This window comes from Tiliqua scincoides, chromosome 4 (genome assembly GCF_035046505.1).
Source record: "Tiliqua scincoides isolate rTilSci1 chromosome 4, rTilSci1.hap2, whole genome shotgun sequence".
Classification (NCBI taxonomy): Eukaryota; Metazoa; Chordata; class Lepidosauria; order Squamata; family Scincidae; genus Tiliqua; species Tiliqua scincoides.
Window position 1 is genome coordinate 9,669,490 of NC_089824.1, and position 17,501 is coordinate 9,686,990.

A 17,501-nucleotide genomic window follows, 5' to 3' on the forward strand; every position below is an offset into this window, starting at 1 on the left:
GGCTCTGCTGGACTGGCAGCCACAGGCGTCTGGTTAAGGCCCTTATTAGGACCTTTTCAGTACCCTGTCCCTATGCACCCGCCAGGGGTTGCCCCCCCACACCAGTCTTGCTTTTCCTATTAAATCATCTGTTCCCATGAGCCAGATATCAGGGCAGTGGCAGAGCTAGAAGGGGTGCAAAGCACTAGGTTTTGCACCCAGCCTCATTGCGCCATGCAGGCGGCCCCTCCCCCTACCTTTGGAGACATTCCAGATCACTACAGCAAAACAGAGGCGACACTCCATTTTGCTCTAACGGCCCTGAAAGGCTCTATAGGGGAGGGGCGCCTGCACGCCGTGTGAGGCTCTGAGCAAAACTTCCTGTTTTGCACCCCTTCGAGGTATGCCACTGTATCAGGGTGATGGCTGAAACCTCCCCCCCCCCCTGGCTTTTGTGCAGAGGCAAAGCTTGTCTCCCAACACCCTTCTCAGCCATGATTCCCTCTGCATTCAACCATAGTTAGCATCCAGCCATCAGGACTAAGAGCCCTTGATAATGCTCCTTCCTGAATCTGCCCCCCAATCTCCTCTGCAGCCATCACCCTGACTGGTGGAAAGGAATTCAAGTAGGTACCTGAAGCAGGTATACAAAGTTGATAACTTCTCCCTTCCCTCCACTGACAGACACCAGGAAAACAGAATCAGCAACCCACGCTGTGAAGCAACAGAAATGGCTGTCGCTCATCCAGTCGAGGTAAGGGAGATCTGCAGGGGACAGCTTGGGCTTCTGTAATACTCCCAGCCACAGTCTGGACTATCTGGACTATGCTGGTTTCCTTCCTAGTAACCCCTTGATTTTCCCCTTTCCCAAATCTTCCCTTCTCCAGTGTTCCTCTGGAAAGCCCAGCTAATCTACCTCGTACATCCCTTCTCCTCCCGCATTTCCCCCCTTTCCCCTCCCCCCTTCCCCCTCCCCTCTTTCACCACCTTCTAGCACCTTTCCTTAGGGCTCCACTGTGTGTGCATGTTGGTGGTCAGAGTCCCCCTATGTGGTTTAAGGGTGACACTGCCCACCTCTTTCTCTCATGCAGGAAACACACAGATTTTCCCCTTTTCTCCTCTAGGTCTGCAGTCATGACCTAGGATGGCTGGCTGATAGGAGATTTCTCCTTTTTCTTTCAGAGCCCAATCTCATTCACAGAGACTGCTCTGTATTTCAGCAGAGAAGAGTGGGCTCTGCTGCGTCCACCCCAAAGGCGCCTTTACGAGACCATCATGGTGGAGAATTAGGAAAATGTGGTGTTTGTAGGTAAGCAAGACCCTTTGGCCCTTAAAACCCATTTTTCCCCAGCCCATAGGTGAACACATTTGATCCCCATTGCATATATGCAACATTGGGCAGAAAAGGCTTATTAATTGATAGATGCTCCAGTAGGAACCTCTGGTCCAATGGATATTGCATGGCTGCAATATCAGCACATGGTTGCTGCTACACCTGAAAGCCCCACATCCTCCCGTTCTGGCCAGCCCAGATCTGGGTCTCTTGATGAGGGGGTAGCCCCAACCTGGGGCTTGGTGCCATTAGTGAGCTAGAGATCCCTTGGCTGCCCTTTGGAGGAGGTGGGCGTGTTTTAGAGGGCACATCCCTCTAAAAAAAATCATGGAATTTTCTGCGATCCTCAGATAAGTCAGGAGTTAAACTTAGACTATAATTTTGTCTGATTTTACTTGAGGCCAAATGCTGAAAAATAACCTACCAGTAATTTTTACCTATGAACTAGAGAGTTTCGAATTTATTAAAAATATACCAGTAGGTACCTGGTATGTTCAGCCAGAGGCTCAACATATAACCTACAACTTGTAACACATAACTGGGAGTGTTCAATGCAATTGACAGCGGAGAGACAAGCAAGAAGGAATGAATGTGGGCAAGCACAGCTACACATAGTTTCAGAATTCGTTTCAGATGGAATGAGGATTACATCCTGGTGTAAAAAATCCAGATATCTGCCACACAAATGGAATGAGGGTGCAGAAGAGTCAGGTGTGATCCTGCCAAAGAGAAGGAGGCTTGCTTGATTTAAATGGAAGCCTTGAGCTGTATTGTCCTCTTGCTCTCCTCTGGGCTTCTCCTGTGCCTGAACAGTCCTGGCCCCTTAGTGACCCACAGATAAGGCAAGGAGATGATTTACATTTGATTTATTGGCAAAAATTTCTCATAAGAACATAAGAACAGCCCCACTGGATCAGGCCATAGGCCCATCTAGTCCAGCTTCCTGTATCTCACAGCGGCCCACCAAATGCCCCAGGGAGCACACCAGATAACGAGACCTCATCCTGGTGCCCTCCCTTGCATCTGGCATTCTGACATAACCCATTTCTAAAATCAGGAGGTTGTACATACACATCATGGCTTGTACCCCATAATGGATTTTTCCTCCAGAAACTTGTCCAATCCCTTTTTACAGACATCCAGGCCAGATGGCGTCACCACATCCTGTGGCAAGGGGTTCCACAGACCAACCACACACTGTGTAAAGAAATATTTTCTCTTGTCTGTTCTAACTCTCCTAACAATTTTAGTGGATGTCCCCTGGTTCTGGTGTTATGTGAGAGTGTAAAGAGCATCTCCTTATCCACTCTGTCCATCCCCTGCATAATTTTGTATGTCTCACTCATGTCCCCCCTCAGGCGTCTCTTTTCTAGGCTGAAGAGGCCCAAACGCCGTAGCCTTTCCTCATAAGGAAGGTGCCCCAGCCCCGTAATCATCTTAGTTGCTCTCTTTTGCACCTTTTCCATTTCCACTATGTCTTTTTTGAGATGCGGTGACCAGAACTGGACACAATACTCCAGGTGTGGCCTTACCATAGATTTGTACATCTCATCTCTCATCTGATTCTCCTCTCCTAGGTGAGTATCTATGGTACTTAAAAACTTTTCTTCAGATAAAGAAAACCTTCAGAGACAGGTAACAACCTCTGCTTTCTGCCACCTTATCGTTCTTAAAGATTTGTATTTACTTCCCAGTAGACCACCTACATCCCAGTGGGTCTCCTTGGATGTATGCTATTTTGTTGGTACATGTCCAAGGAGCGTTGGGGCAGGTCTGTCCCAGGAAAGGGGGTATATCCTAACATGCACTGCTGCTGCCAAGATCCACCCTTTCCTGCAAGCAAACCGCCCTGTACTCTCCCTGCTATCCACCCCAATCCACCCCAAAACCAGTTGTGTAGCTGTAGGGTGGAGTGGGGTGGGGTGGGGGGGTCACAGGACCCGGGCAGCACTTTTCCAGGGGCTGCAATGCCCCTGATACCAACCAGTTATCCCTTCTCCTTTTTGTCCTCACAGTGCATGTGACTCCAGAGCATGTGTGTTAACATTATCCTATGGGAGAAGAAGACCTATAAAGCTACCCGACCCCTGTGTCTTCTGTTCTTTTCTCCTTCGTGAATCAGTCTGTCTTGTTGCTGCTGTGATTTTCCATTTGACCCACTGGCACTGCACTGAGCACCCCCAGCATCAGATCCCAGAGGCCTAGAGGAAGGCCACATTTCTAACTGAGAGCAATCAATCAGTCTGACACAAAGCAGGTGTGTTAACATTATCCTATAGGAGAAAAAGATCTACAAAGCTACTGGACAGAGGGGTTCTTCTGTTCTTTTCTCCTTTGTGAATCTGTCTGCCTTGCTGCTGCTGTGATCTTTCGTTTGACCCACTGGCACTGCATTGAGTACCCCCATTCCAGCTGCCGCCAAAGGGCCAGATGTCAAGCAAGAACTCAGGACTGGTAACCACTTGGTGCCTTTTTCCTTTCCAGCCTTCTTCCCCGTTCCTCTTGTAGAGGACAACCAAAAGCCAGCGGTCTAGTCAGATTTCCTTCTTGGAGTGCCTCGCAGTGCTCTCCTTCTCCCAGGAAAAGAACTTTGTCTCTCTTGTCCTGTTCCCCTCCTTGAATCTCTGAAGCCTTTTCTGCCTTGATGCATCTCACTTTCAAACAGGAGAGGTGCTGGTCTTGGCCTTGCAACTCCTGCAAGAGCAGATCGGGCTTGGTTTTTGGTGCAGCCTCAGTACCGATCCACAAAAACCCCTTTTGCTTTCTTTGTGTGCATCCAAAGTGAGAACACGCTTAGTGCCTCGATCTCTTCTTCCTTTGTAGGTGTCATTTTACATTCTACTCTATCAACTGTCATAAACAAAGGGGGTTTGGGGGCTTAGGGTTCTTGGTTTTTTGAACCTTAAAACCCTCAAGGCCCCCTGCCCGATAGTACTGCCACCACCCTGTACATGCCAGTTCCTCAGTCCAGGGACACTGAGACCCTCTAGGCCTAATGCTATCCCTTGCAGGCACTGAGCTCTTTCTCCAATTAAAGCCTAAATCCTCAAGTTACTAGACCTCAACGAGTACTTGGTAGCTTGCTGAACAGCTAGGCAAGATTCTGAACCTTTGTTCCCAACAGACAATGAAACAACTTAGTAAAAGATATTTTTGTTTATTAAGTACATAAGGTTACACACTCTACAATCAGGCAGACATAAACATCTAGGAAACATATCAGCAATAAAATAATAAAGCTAGCTGGCTCTCTCTCACCTGGGTCAGTTACTCTTGTAGATCTCTTAGCTCCAGGGCTACCTATGGGGCCAGGTGCCCATGATGGACAATGGAGCTTACACGCTTGCAGATTGTCGCACACAAGACTCTCTGTCCAAGAGGGAACCAAAACACACCCCCTGGGCACTCATTATTATACCTCTTGTGCTAATAGTACTAAGGTGACTTCATAATTATTAGACTGTCCAATCAGAACCCTTGATGAACAGAACCTTCTCTAAGTTGGCCTGGTTGCTAACCCCTCATAGTTCTTACCCCTCCCAACTGAAGATCCACAGCTGCACTCAATCACCCTTGATAAGGAGACTCTGTCTGCTGAGGTGCCAAGCACTCCAATTGGTTGTAATTCCTGTTATCTGTCCTTCCTGGCCATCAAAGGAGAGACAACACATTCCTTTCCCTTTGTTTTATTACCCACATTCCTGCAGCTGTGAACTGCTAGCAACTTCTGTTACTCTTTCTTAGTTTGGTTCAGGCTTCTCATGCCAACTTTAGCCTAACATGGACTTATTCATGAGAGAGGGGAGATATAAGTGTTCAGCCCCCGGCCTCCTTTTGGGCAGATTCCCTTAACCAGCACAGCAGCTGCTCTAACACAGGGCTGCTCAGTTATGGAGAGGGTGTTAAGGTTAAAGGTTTTGTATGTTAAATTATGAGATGATTGAAGTAGGTTCTCAGTCTTGTCCCAATGTGAGCAGGTTGCAAGAAAACACATCAACTACAGCAGAGTACTTTCAGCAGTTGTATTGAGCAAGGGATATCACATTCAGAGTAGTCATTCAACAGTCAGCACAGAGAGCAGTCAGTTCCAGTATAACAAGTCCAAATCAGTTTCCAATAATACACAGTCAAAGGTTCAGTGCATAAGTCAGTAATATCACATACATGCAGTATCCAGCCTCTTCAGTCACAGGCAGCAGTCTAACAGTAATCTCCATCAACTCCCCTACTGCTGCACTTGAGGCTGCTCCTGACTATTTTCATATAGTCAGCTTAGCCAATCAGTATTTGGCTTGGTCACACCCAGGGTGTGCCTGTCCCAGGTGCTTGCTGATTCTGCTGAATCATTGCTCTGCACCTGTTCCCTGAACCAACTTGTAAGCTGTGGTTCTGCTGCACTCAGAACTCAAGCTGACAGAGGGCTCCCTTTGAACAGCCACAGTGCTGGTTAGGAGGGTCTGTCCATTTGGAGAGACTTGCAGGGAGGTGAAATGATTGCACAGCCCACCAAGAGGCTCACTCCTTGCTTGCAGTGCTTGTTTCAGACTATCAAGAACCATAATCCCGTCACCATCTTTTGCCACAGCTGGACCCTCAGGCACCCTTTGCACTTCTTTCCTTTCTCTCCCCCACTTCTCCTCTTCTTACCCTTCCCACTAATCCACTTTCTTAGCCCCAGTTCCCCCTGGGTCAGCCTTCTCTCTCCCTTCTTTTTGACCACCATGCTTGCACCAGTAGAATTTCCTCATCTCTGTCTTCTCCTCTGTAGATAGTGACCACTTGATTTCAGCAATACCCTGCTGAAATCCATCATCCCACCTACTGTGGGAAGTGAAAGAATTTTGTCCCTGCAGCTCCAGTCATCAGCAGGACCTATCACTCTCATCAGTGCTTATGCACCGACTCTGTCGTCTCCAGCAGAAGCCAAAGACAAATTCTATGATGACCTGGCCACCACTGTCAAGAAAATCCCTGTAAAAGAGCCATTGTTCATCCTCGGCGATTTCAATGCTAGAGTTGGTGCTGATAATAGTTCATGGCCCACTTGCTTAGGTCAGTTTGGCACTGGGAGGATGAACGAAAATGGCCAACTCCTGCTAGAGTTTTGCTGTCATCACGGTCTCTGTGTCAGCAACACGTTCTTCAACACAAAGCCCCAACATAGAGTCTCTTGGAGACATCCAAGATCAAAGCACTGGCACCAGCTCGACCTGATCCTCACCAGACGCTCCAGCCTTCCCAGCATCAAGATCACACGCAGTTATCATGGTGCTGCCTGCGACACTGACCACTCCCTGGTGTGCAGCAGAGTGAAACTGCAAACAAAGCGACTGTATCACACGAAAAAGGAAGGAAGACCTCGCATTGATACCAGCAAGACCCGGGATCAGAGAAAAGTGGAGGAATTTGCACAAGCGCTTGAGGAATCTCTTCCAGGCCCGGCCGACGCAAACGCATCCAACAGATGGGAACATTTCAAGAATACCGTTTACAACACCGCCTTGTCCATATTCGGCAAGAAGACCAACAAGGCGGCAGACTGGTTTGAAGCCCACTCTGAGGAGTTGACACCAGTCATTGAGGAAAAGAGGAGAGCTCAAGCAGCATACAAGGCCTGTCCCAGTGAGCGCAACCTGCAGGTCCTCCGAACTGCTCGCAGCAAAGTCCAACAGACTGCCAGGAGATGTGCTAACGACTACTGGCTCCAGCTCTGTTCCGAGATACAGATAGCAGCTGACACGGGCAACATCAAGGGGATGTATGATGGTATCAAGCAGGCCCTAGGTCCAACACAGAAGAAAATTGCCCCTCTGAAGTCTGCCACAGGCGAGGTCATCCAGGATCGGGCGCAGCAGATGGAACGCTGGGTGCAGCACTACTCTGAGCTATATTCCAGAGAAAATGTAGTCACCGAAGAAGCACTGAACAACATTGAGTGCCTGCCTGTGCTGGAAGAGCTTGACAGTGAACCAACCCTAGAAGAACTTCACGTGGCCCTGGACTCCCTTGCCTTTGGCAAGGCACCTGGAAAAGACAGCATCCCTGCTGAAGTCCTAAAATGCTGCAAAGAGATCATCGTCACTGAGCTGCATGAAATCCTCTGTCTCTGCTGGAGAGAAGGTGGAGTACCTCAAGACATGAGGGATGCAAACATCATCACGCTGTACAAGAACAAAGGTGACAGGGGTGACTGCAACAACTACCGCGGCATCTCTCTCCTTAGCGATGTAGGAAAGCTGTTTGCCCGAGTTGTACTAAAGAGGCTCCAGGTACTTGCAGAGAGCGTCTATCCAGAATCGCAGTGTGGATTCCGAGCCAACAGGTCCACCACTGATATGGTATTCTCCCTTAGACAACTGCAGGAGAAATGCAGGGAACAACGACAGCCACTCTTTATAGCCTTCATAGATCTCACAAAGGCTTTCGACCTGGTCAGCAGAGACGGCCTCTTCAAGATTCTCCCCAAGATTGGATGTCCACCCAGGCTCCTCAGCATCATCAGATCTTTCCACAAGGACATGAAGGGCACTGTTGTCTTCGATGGCTCCACATCAGACCCTTTTGACATCCGAAGCGGAGTGAAGCAGGGCTGTGTTCTTGCACCAACCTTGTTTGGGATTTTCTTCGCTGTCCTGCTGAAGCAGGCCTTTGGAACTGCAACAGAAGGCATCTATCTCCGGACCAGATCAGACGGAAAGCTCTTCAACCTCTCCAGACTGAGAGCAAAATCCAAAGTCCAGCTGAAATGTCTGCGTGACTTCCTCTTTGCCGACGATGCAGCTGTCACTACCCACTCTGCCAAAGATCTCCAGCAGCTCATGGATCGTTTTAGCAAGGCCTGCCAAGATTTTGGACTGACAATCAGCCTGAAGAAAACACAGGTCATGGTTCAGGATGTGGACTCACCTCCCTGCATTACAATCTCTGAGCATGAACTGGAGGTTGTCCATGACTTTGTGTACCTTGGCTCAACGATCTCCGACACTCATTCTCTCGATACCGAGCTAAACAAGCGCATCGGTAAAGCAGCTACCACGCTTTCCAGACTCACAAAGAGAGTCTGGTCCAACAAGAAGCTGACGGAACATACCAAGATCCAGGTCTACAGAGCTTGCGTCCTGAGTACACTTCTGTACTGCAGCGAGTCATGGACTCTTCGCTCACAACAGGAGAGGAAATTGAGCGCTTTCCACATGCGCTGCCTTCGATGCATCCTCGGCATCACCTGGCAGGACAAAGTTCCAAACAACACAATCCTGGAACGTGCTGGAATCCCTAGCATGTATTCACTGCTGAAACAGAGACGCCTGCGTTGGCTCGGTCATGTCGTCAGAATGGATGATGGCCGGATCCCTAAGGATCTCCTCTATGGAGAACTCGTGCAAGGAAAGCGCCCTACAGGTAGACCACAGCTGCGATACAAGGACATCTGCAAGAGGGATCTGAAGGCCTTAGGGATGGACCTCAACAAGTGGGAAACCCTGGCCTCTGAGCGGCCCGCTTGGAGGCAGGCTGTGCAGCATGGCCTTTCCCAGTTTCAAGAGACACTTTGCCAACAGTCTGAGGCTAAGAGGCAAAGAAGGAAGGCCCATAGCCAGGGAGACAGACCAGGGACAGACTGCACTTGCTCCCGGTGTGGAAGGGATTGTCACTCCCGGATTGGCCTTTTCAGCCACACTAGACGCTGTGCCAGAGCCACATTTCGGAGTGCGATACCATAGTCTTTCGAGACTGAAGGTTGCCAATACAATGTTGAGGGCCTGGCCATACGAATGGCTAAGAAGCTTTGAATTGATTTTGTTTTTTTAAAATTTTGATTCCCCTTCTCTGGTTTTGTAACATTATTCTCACGGTAGAAGTTTGTTTGCTGCACCTTCAGCCCCCCTTCCCTCTTCCTTCTAAACTATTGAGCAGTGCCACTGGCCACCTCACAAGATCCCAGGATGCAACAAGAATTTTCCTTGTGCAAGCAGGTTTCTGCCTGAGAAGCACACCTTGTGACAGTCTGTACCGGTGCCTGGAGGGAACAGTAATAGGCTTGATCTGGAATTAAAAAATGGAAACTGTGCTTCTGGTTTCCCAGAAGTACAGTTTATAGCATTGGGGAATCTCAGAGCGGCTTTCCCCAACTTCTGGTTCTGGTTGCGTGAGGCTCTGTGAGCCACAGGGGAGTTGGGGGGGCAGACTTGCGCATCGGGGACGGTGACAGCCTGCTGGGGGCACCATCGCGGACCTTTGTCACAGGCGAGTGGTTGGGGAGGTTTGCTACTAGCCACTTTGCCTCCCGCACTCAACTTGACAGCAACTCCTCTCTGCCACCAAGGGTCAGCTTGTCCGTATATCAGTGTGTTGACAGTTTTTGGATACTTCCAGTTGTTTCGAACTGACAGCCTCAGATCTTCAAGCACAGAAGGTGGTAGTTCGACAATTGAGCCAGACCTCCAGTAAAGTCACTTGTAGTAAGAGGTTGCTGAAGGTGAAGCAATTTCTGCTGAGATGTAATAGAGGCTCTGTGTTGTAACCTGGCGATATGAATGAATGCAAAACCACTGATGAGATTAAACTGGCTTGGAGAGTCTGCTGCCTGGTTTGGCATGGGGGATCTCAGAAGGGTGCAGCCACACTTTACTGATCCCTGTTATACACCCCACTCCCCCAAATTCAAGGGTGGGGGTCATAGACATGACACTTCCCCAACTAGCTGCAATTTCTTCCTTGTGTCCCTTACTGCATTTCTTTTCTTATTTCAACAGCAATATTGAAATATTGGTCCCATTTCTGTTTGGGACCAGATTGGCAGGAAAAGGGAACAGACCCGTCCTTCACAGCAAAGAGCCCTCACAGTGGAGAAGCCCTATAAGTGCCACGAGTGTGGAATGACTTTCAGTCAGATTGGGAAGCTTGAGTGCCACCAAAGAATCCACACAGGGGAGAAACTGCATAAGTGCCAGGAGTCTGGAAAGAGCTTCAATACCGGCAGCAGCCTTATAGTCCATCACAGAACCTACGCAGGGGAGAAATCCTATAAGTGCCAGGAGTGTGGAAAGACCTTCAGTCAAAGTAGTGTACTTAAGTGCCACTAGAGAGTGCACAGGGGAGAAACCCTATAAGTGCCAGGAGTGTGGAAAGAGCTTCAATTGGAGTGGTGAACTTAAGTGCCATGAGAGAACCCACACGGGAGAAACCCTATAAGTGCCAGGAGTATGGAAAGAGCTTCATTTGGAGTGGTGAACTTATCCATGAGAGAATCCACACAGGGCAGAAACCCAATAAATGCCAGGAGTGTGGAAAGACCTTCAGTCAGAGTACTATAATTGTCACCAGAGAACCCATACAGGGGAGAAACCATATAAGTGCCACAAGTGTGGAAAGAACTTCAGTGCCTCCACCAGTCTTACTGTCCATCACAGAACCCACACAGGGGAGAAACCCTATAAGTGCCAAGAGTGTGGAAAGACCTTCAATCAGAGTGGTGAACTTAAGTGCCACCAGAGAACCCACAAAGGGGAGAAACCCTGTAAGTGCCAGGAATGTGGAAAGAACTTTGGTTGGAGTGTGAATCTTAAGTGCCACCAGAGAACCCACACAGGAGTGAAACCCTATAAGTGCCAGGAGTGTAGAAAGAGCTTCAGTGGGAGTGGTGAACTTAAGGTTCATGAAAGAACCCACACTGGAGAAACTCTATAAGTGCAAGGAGTGTGGAAAGAGCTTCAGTCAAAGTAGGAAGCTTAAGTGCACTGGAGAACCCACACAGGGGACAAACCCTATAAATGCCAGGAATGTGGAAAGATCTTCAGTAGGAGCAACAACCTTATAGTCCATCACAGAACCCACACAAGAGAGAAACCCTATAAGTGTTAGGGGTGTGGAAAGACCTTCAATCAGTGTCTTATTAGACATCAGAAAGCCCACTCAGGAGAGAAAACCTATATAGCTTTGGTTTTGTGCTCAGTCAGGTTCCTTGTTTGCATCAGATATTTGAAAAATTCCTGCTGTCTCTGCAGTGTGTGTTTGAAATGTACACAAAGTACTTTGCTTGTTCTTGTTTTTTGAAAAATAAATTTGTCAAAATTGCCCTGATATTATTTTCCAGATTCTATGGAGGCGGCTTTACTCAGTCATTGTCCATGTTGGTTTCCAGCACCAAACACTATTGTTATGCAGGATTCAAAGAGACCACTGAAACCAACCTAAGTTTAAGTCTTTTATTGTGAGGAATGGAACCTGAACCAAACCAAAGCAAATAACCTTGTTCCAAATTTTCCCCAATTGAGTGAGGACCTGAGGCAGGCACTAGGCAGGCAGGAAGCAGCAGGACTTGAGGCAAAGGGGCTGGGTGGTCCCTCCCTGACTTTCTCAGGCTCTCCCATGGGCTCCTTGCTGCAGCTCTCTCTCCTCAGGCCACAGGTTTCAGCTCCACTCTGCAGCTTTCTCTCCCAACTTAGCAGCTCTTCCCTGGTGGTCTCCCTGCAGCTTTTGGTTCCAGCTCCTTCTCTGCAGAGCTTCCCTGGTGGTCTATCCAGCTCTCTGCTTGTGCAGCCCCTTTTATAGGCCTCTGCACACAGCAGCCTCTACCTTCCCTCCACTGGTACTGCAGCCTCCTCTCCTGCAGCAGTTTTCCCTCAGGTCCTCCTCAGACTGAGCCCAAGTTCACATAACACTATGATAACAGGGAACCCTCCATTTTTTGAATTGTTTTCTTTATTCCATTTAATAATCATTAAAGGAAAATGATCATATAAGGAACATTTTTTACCTTGTCCCCAAATAGTCAGTCCCAGTCCCAGAATCACATCTGATTCGGATCCCCCAGCTTGCCATGCCCTGATCAACAAGTTTTTCCCCAGAGTTCAACACTGGGGGGACCAGTCTGAGTGTCTTTGTGTCTCCAGGAGTGAGCCAGAGACCTCTTTCTGCTTCATTCTCCAGTCTCCAAAGTACCACAGGGGACTGTGCACTGCAGCTTGGCATGCTGTCTTCAAGAAGGTAGCTACCCTTGTGCGGTGAGCCTTCTTTTCTCTTGCAACTCCCTTCTGTCAATCCCTCCTCCCTTTTCAGTAGCAATGGGGAAGGGACTGAAGAGTAGAGCACCCCTAACCCTCTTCCTCCCCCATCATTCTGTGTTCCTTTCTTATCAGTGCACCAAATACAAGCACATGCCCGCTCAGCACTATCTAGGAACAAACACAACCACACCAGTTAAAATAATTTCTAGTGCATTTTTCTTGAGCCAGTAGTGAAGCACCTAATTTTTGTTCTCTTACAATAAATCTTAAGACCCGATCCTCTTGTGCTGCCTGAATGTGTGTTCCAGCAGCATCACACAGTTTCCGATAGTCACAAATATGACTCTGGAGAGCATAGGCTGGACTGGCCCTGCTAGAAGCGTTGAGCGGCTGCCTCTGTGCGGTGAAACCAGGTGCTGGCTTCCCTAAGCAGGATTGAGCAGAGGGGTGGAGGGAAGTGGGAAAGGAGTGAAACCAGTGGTGTAGCTAGTGGGGGTGCAAAGCACTAAGTTTTGCAGGAAGCTTCACCATGGCATGCAAGCAGCCTGCCTCTCCCCCTCTCCTTTGGAGCCATTCCCGGTAGTGGGACCAAAACGGAGGCAATTGCCTCTGTTTCACTCTCACCGCCGGGAATGGCTTCAAAGGGGAGGGTGAGCGGCCTCTTGTATGCTGTGGTTAGGCTCCCTGCAAAACTAAGTGCTTTGTACCCCCTCAAGCTATGCCACTGGTGCCGGGCCTCTGAGCTTCAACATCTGGAGAGAAATTCAGCTGAAATATCACAATACTCTCCCTATGCTAGCGGGAGACTAACCAAACATGTTTGGTTAGCCTGCACATCCCATTCTTCAGTGAAGCAAGAATGTTCCTTTGTTAACAAGAAACTTCAGTGCTTTGATTGCTACTCTAGAAAAACAGAGGTAATGGACGTGGGGGTGGGGAGTCTATTTATGTAGGGTTCCCCCATACCTTCAGTTTCCATATCCATGGGAGGGGGGGCCAGAATGGAACCTAAATGGATATGGTGGGACGCCTGTATATGCATCTCCCCACAAGGAAATGTTTAAGCTATCCCTACATTGCACATGAATCTCATTATGGTACGGAGGAACGGGGAAAGATGTTTATTTTCTGACTTCTGCATTTCAAAAAACAGGTCAGTCCATCCTTTCCTTGTGTTCCTCATCTCATAATGTCTGAAGCCTCCAGAGATCCTTAGTTACTTCTGAGGCCCCCAGAGCCGTCATTGGCTTTCTATACGTTTCTTTTCCTTACTGTTGCTTCGAGAAAGCCCAGCATCTGCCAACTGTTGTAGATCTGAACATTTATTCATTTCAAAATCATTACATTTGTTTTCTTTCTGCACAGTCTTGCCAAGACATTAAAAACTCATCTCCTTGCTTTTTTCATTATATGTTTTAGGGGAAATGGGGGGAGGGGAGAGAAAACTCCGGAGATGGATGCAAAAAATTGCTTGTGGATGCAGAGCTGACTCAAGGTATCAGAGATAAGTCCTTCTTCCAAAAGATAAGACATCCTGCTGTACGGCACAGCCACTTTTCGCATTGTTAATGTGCAATTTTGATTCCAGAAGTGTTTGCAAATAATGTTTTCATCTTGCAGCCTGCAACTTCCTCTCGGTTTTCCTCCCATCTTTTCTTTTGCCGCTTTAATCTTTTACATCACAGCCTGTGCGCACTTATGAAGGGAAAATAAGAGCTCTTAGGCATCTTGAAGGAATTGTTATACCTGACCTTCCATTTTCACTCTTGTCAGAAACTTGCAGGCAGACTAGAGGCTCTCCTGCTTAGGGGTTCCCAGACTTTTTTGAGAGGCCCCAGAGCTGTGATTTTCATTGGTGTGTTATGAATGATCCGCAGGTCTGCTGCGGGAATTTGGGAGAAGGTCATTTCTTAGTAGGGCCATTGGGGGATGTGAGCCCCCCACCTGCAGTGCAGTGTGCCTTGTTAATTGTCAAAACAATGGTATGCCTTGACAATTTTGAGCATCTTGATAGTGTGCCATGAGATGAAAATGGTTGAAAATCGCTACCGTAGTCACCTGGTTTATAAATGCCAAGGGGTGTGACTATAATGGTGATTGGGCAGCAGTGGTTCCCCCCCCCCAAGTAGCAGCTTGTTTAACCCTTGATGTGCATAGCTTTATCTGCCCTGTCAGCTTTGCAACTCAACAAAAATTGGGTCACAACCCACTGATGGGTCCTGGATCGACTGCTCTAGTTCCTAAGAAGCTGGTTTCTCTTGGGTTAGACCATCTGGTCCAGTTTTCACTACTGCCTCTGGCAGCAGTCGGAGGTCTTTCCCATCTCCTGCTACCTGATCCCTGTGCCTGGAATAGATGTCGGGTAGAAACCGATCTTCTGCATAGAACACACATTTGCTACTACCGCTGAGTTCCCCCCTCCCACTCCGACTGTCTGTGGTGTTTGACCTGTTGTGCTTATCCATACAGCCAGGTTACTACTTGGTGCCGCTTTCATTTAAGGACCAATTATATGTGGCATTGAATATTCATTGAGGAGGAACAGCACTATCCATGAAACCTGTCAAAGTGCCAATGGATTAGTTCACAGGTTATGTGAACATCTCTAGGGGGCAGGAGGGATGCTACACATGTTCAGTGTAAGGGATGCTCGGTCCTCCATGTTGGAATATGTAGCAATGCTTTATTCTTGCACCTGAAACAGCAAGGGGCAGTAAGCCTAGTGGTGGGGATTCTCAGTAGTGGTAGGGATTCCCTTTTTTCTGGAAATGCATGCACTTTTCCTGATTGTGCTTCTTTGCTCACACTGTCCCTGAAAAATACTCCAAAGGCCTGGATTTGATGAGAGCATGCAAGGGGCACAGTAAGGGCGGGAGGGATTGGAGAACAGAGGCAACAGGCCCAAGACAGCATCAGGTGCTGTTCTGCATCGTTCTACCCCATCCCTTCCTTTGAAGAGAAGACATGTGGTTAGACAGATTAAATGCAACTCTGACTTTTGAATACAAGCCTCTTGCAAAGCTTCCTATCCGGACTTTCCTGCTCAATATGCCTTTTGGTGTTTCATCTCTGCCAACGTACCAATGGTGAACGAATATGCGTGTGAAATTTGTGAACCAGCACCGGTACATGTTGCTTTCAGTTCCTCCTGGCAAAAGTCGGCCCTGCGAAGTGTGCCAACTGGTTTGGTTTTGATCTCTGTCGCCTTCATGATTCATGACCACAGATGTGATTATTTCCATTTTTCCCCATTTCACTTAATGAATTATATCTCTGATTTAGGAGCGCCTTATCTCTGTCTTACCATGATTGGTCTCAAATATGTGGAATCTGATACATCGGTTTATCTGTCTTAAGGGTATAATTAACTCCCCATTCCCATTTCCCCCTCCCCATTTCTTTTTTTTTAACTGCTCAGACTTCACGGAGTTGTTTTTAATCTCTGGTTTTTTTTAAAAAATTATCTTGCATGTCCGATTTTCTCTAAGGTGGCAAAGTTGATGTCAGTAATTGATTGCAAAATGTTCTACAGCCTAAATAGCTGGTACAGGTCCATGTGGACCAATGCTGTCGGATCATGTCTGGGAAGGAGGATTGGATATTGACAACACTGGTGTCACCGATCTCGCCCCATTCCTGGCCCAATTCACACTTCCCCACCCTTTCGCTGCCCTCCCCCACCCATTTCACCCCTCCCTGCCCTGGCAAGCAGGGGGAGAAGCACTGGAGCGGGCGGGAAGGCTCTGGCCTTCCTGCCAGCATCCCTGGCACTGCGGTGAGTAACACACTGCTGGACCTTTTGTGGGAGAGATGCTGTGATGACAGCCGGATATGGCTATGTTTGCCAAAATCTTCTCCTTTCTTAGCCCGAGGGATGAACTATAACGGATCTTATAGATTTTCCTGGCATTCTCACAGGGGTTCCCAACTGAGAAAGGACCTTCACATTTGTTTCCATCCTCACTTTGGATGGAATTGGTGACAACTCTGGTTTCAGCCGACACTTGTATTTGCTCCGTTGAAAACTTGGCTTTTTCTCTCCTGCACAGTGTTTCTCTGCCCACTTTTTGTGCTTTTGCCAAACTCCCTTCCTCTGCATACGAAGCAGCAGGGCCCATCTCTGAAGGCCTATCATTTTGTTTTCATACTCAGGGTTTCTCTTGTTGCTCCCTCTTTCTCTGGGATAGAAGTGATAGGCGTATTTATGTAGGCTGCCTAATAGGTCCGCATGCTGCCTCATGCGCCACAATGCATTTTATGTCATGTTGTTCATTATTCCGTCAGACTTTAATAATGTTCTCAGCTTGATATGCTACGGAATAATGAAGTCTTTATTCTAATGCAAGAAGCTAATTAAAAGGCTTGGGTTTTGTTTCGGGGAGGTGCGTTGATGGCTTAATTATAGTGGTCACATTTCACAACCTTCCCTGTTATTTTGCTAGGGTCTCTCTGCAACTGCACAGAGTATGTGTTGGCTCATTTGCTCCATGAGAATATGGATCAAATGAGGAGAAATGAACTGTATTCTTATGTGAAATGGGGACAGGCTAGTCCTTTTCTTCTTCTTCACATTCTTTTTTTCAAGGCATGGGCGTGCTGCTACCCTAGTGTGAATAAATGAACATGGACATGGAAAGAATAACTGCTCTGTGCCCAAGACAAGATTCACGCTGTGATATATATGTGTATCACATGATAAATTTTATTTACTGCCCAGTCCAACCAAAAGTTCTGCACAGCGATGCCATGATGCCACCCACAGAGGTGTTTTAGCTGCTGGAAGTCTCTGTGGAATAAGGGGATTTTTGTGTCATAAGAACATAAGAACATAAGAACAGCCCCACTGGATCAGGCCATAGGCCCATCTAGTCCAGCTTCCTGTATCTCACAGCGGCCCGCCAAATGCCCCAGGGAGCACACCAGATAACAAGAGACCTCGTCCTGGTGCTCTCCCCTACATCTGGCATTCTGACTTAACCCATTCCTAAAATCAGGAGGTTGCGCATACACATCATGGCTTGTACCCCATAATGGATTTTTCCTCCAGAAACTCGTCCAATCCCCTTTTAAAGGCGTCTAGGCTAGACGCCAGCACCACATCCTGTGGCAAGGAGTTCCACAGACTGACCACGCGCTGAGTAAAGAAATATTTTCTTTTGTCTGTCCTAACCCGCCCAACACTC

At 48.0% G+C, this 17,501-nt stretch overlaps 1 pseudogene; it reads left to right on the forward strand.

Annotated features, from left to right (window-relative positions):
* The first annotated feature begins 213 nt into the window (after window positions 1-213).
* LOC136647624 (zinc finger protein 813-like) lies at window positions 214-11,173 on the forward strand (annotated as a pseudogene).
* Window positions 11,174-17,501: the final 6,328 nt, after the last annotated feature.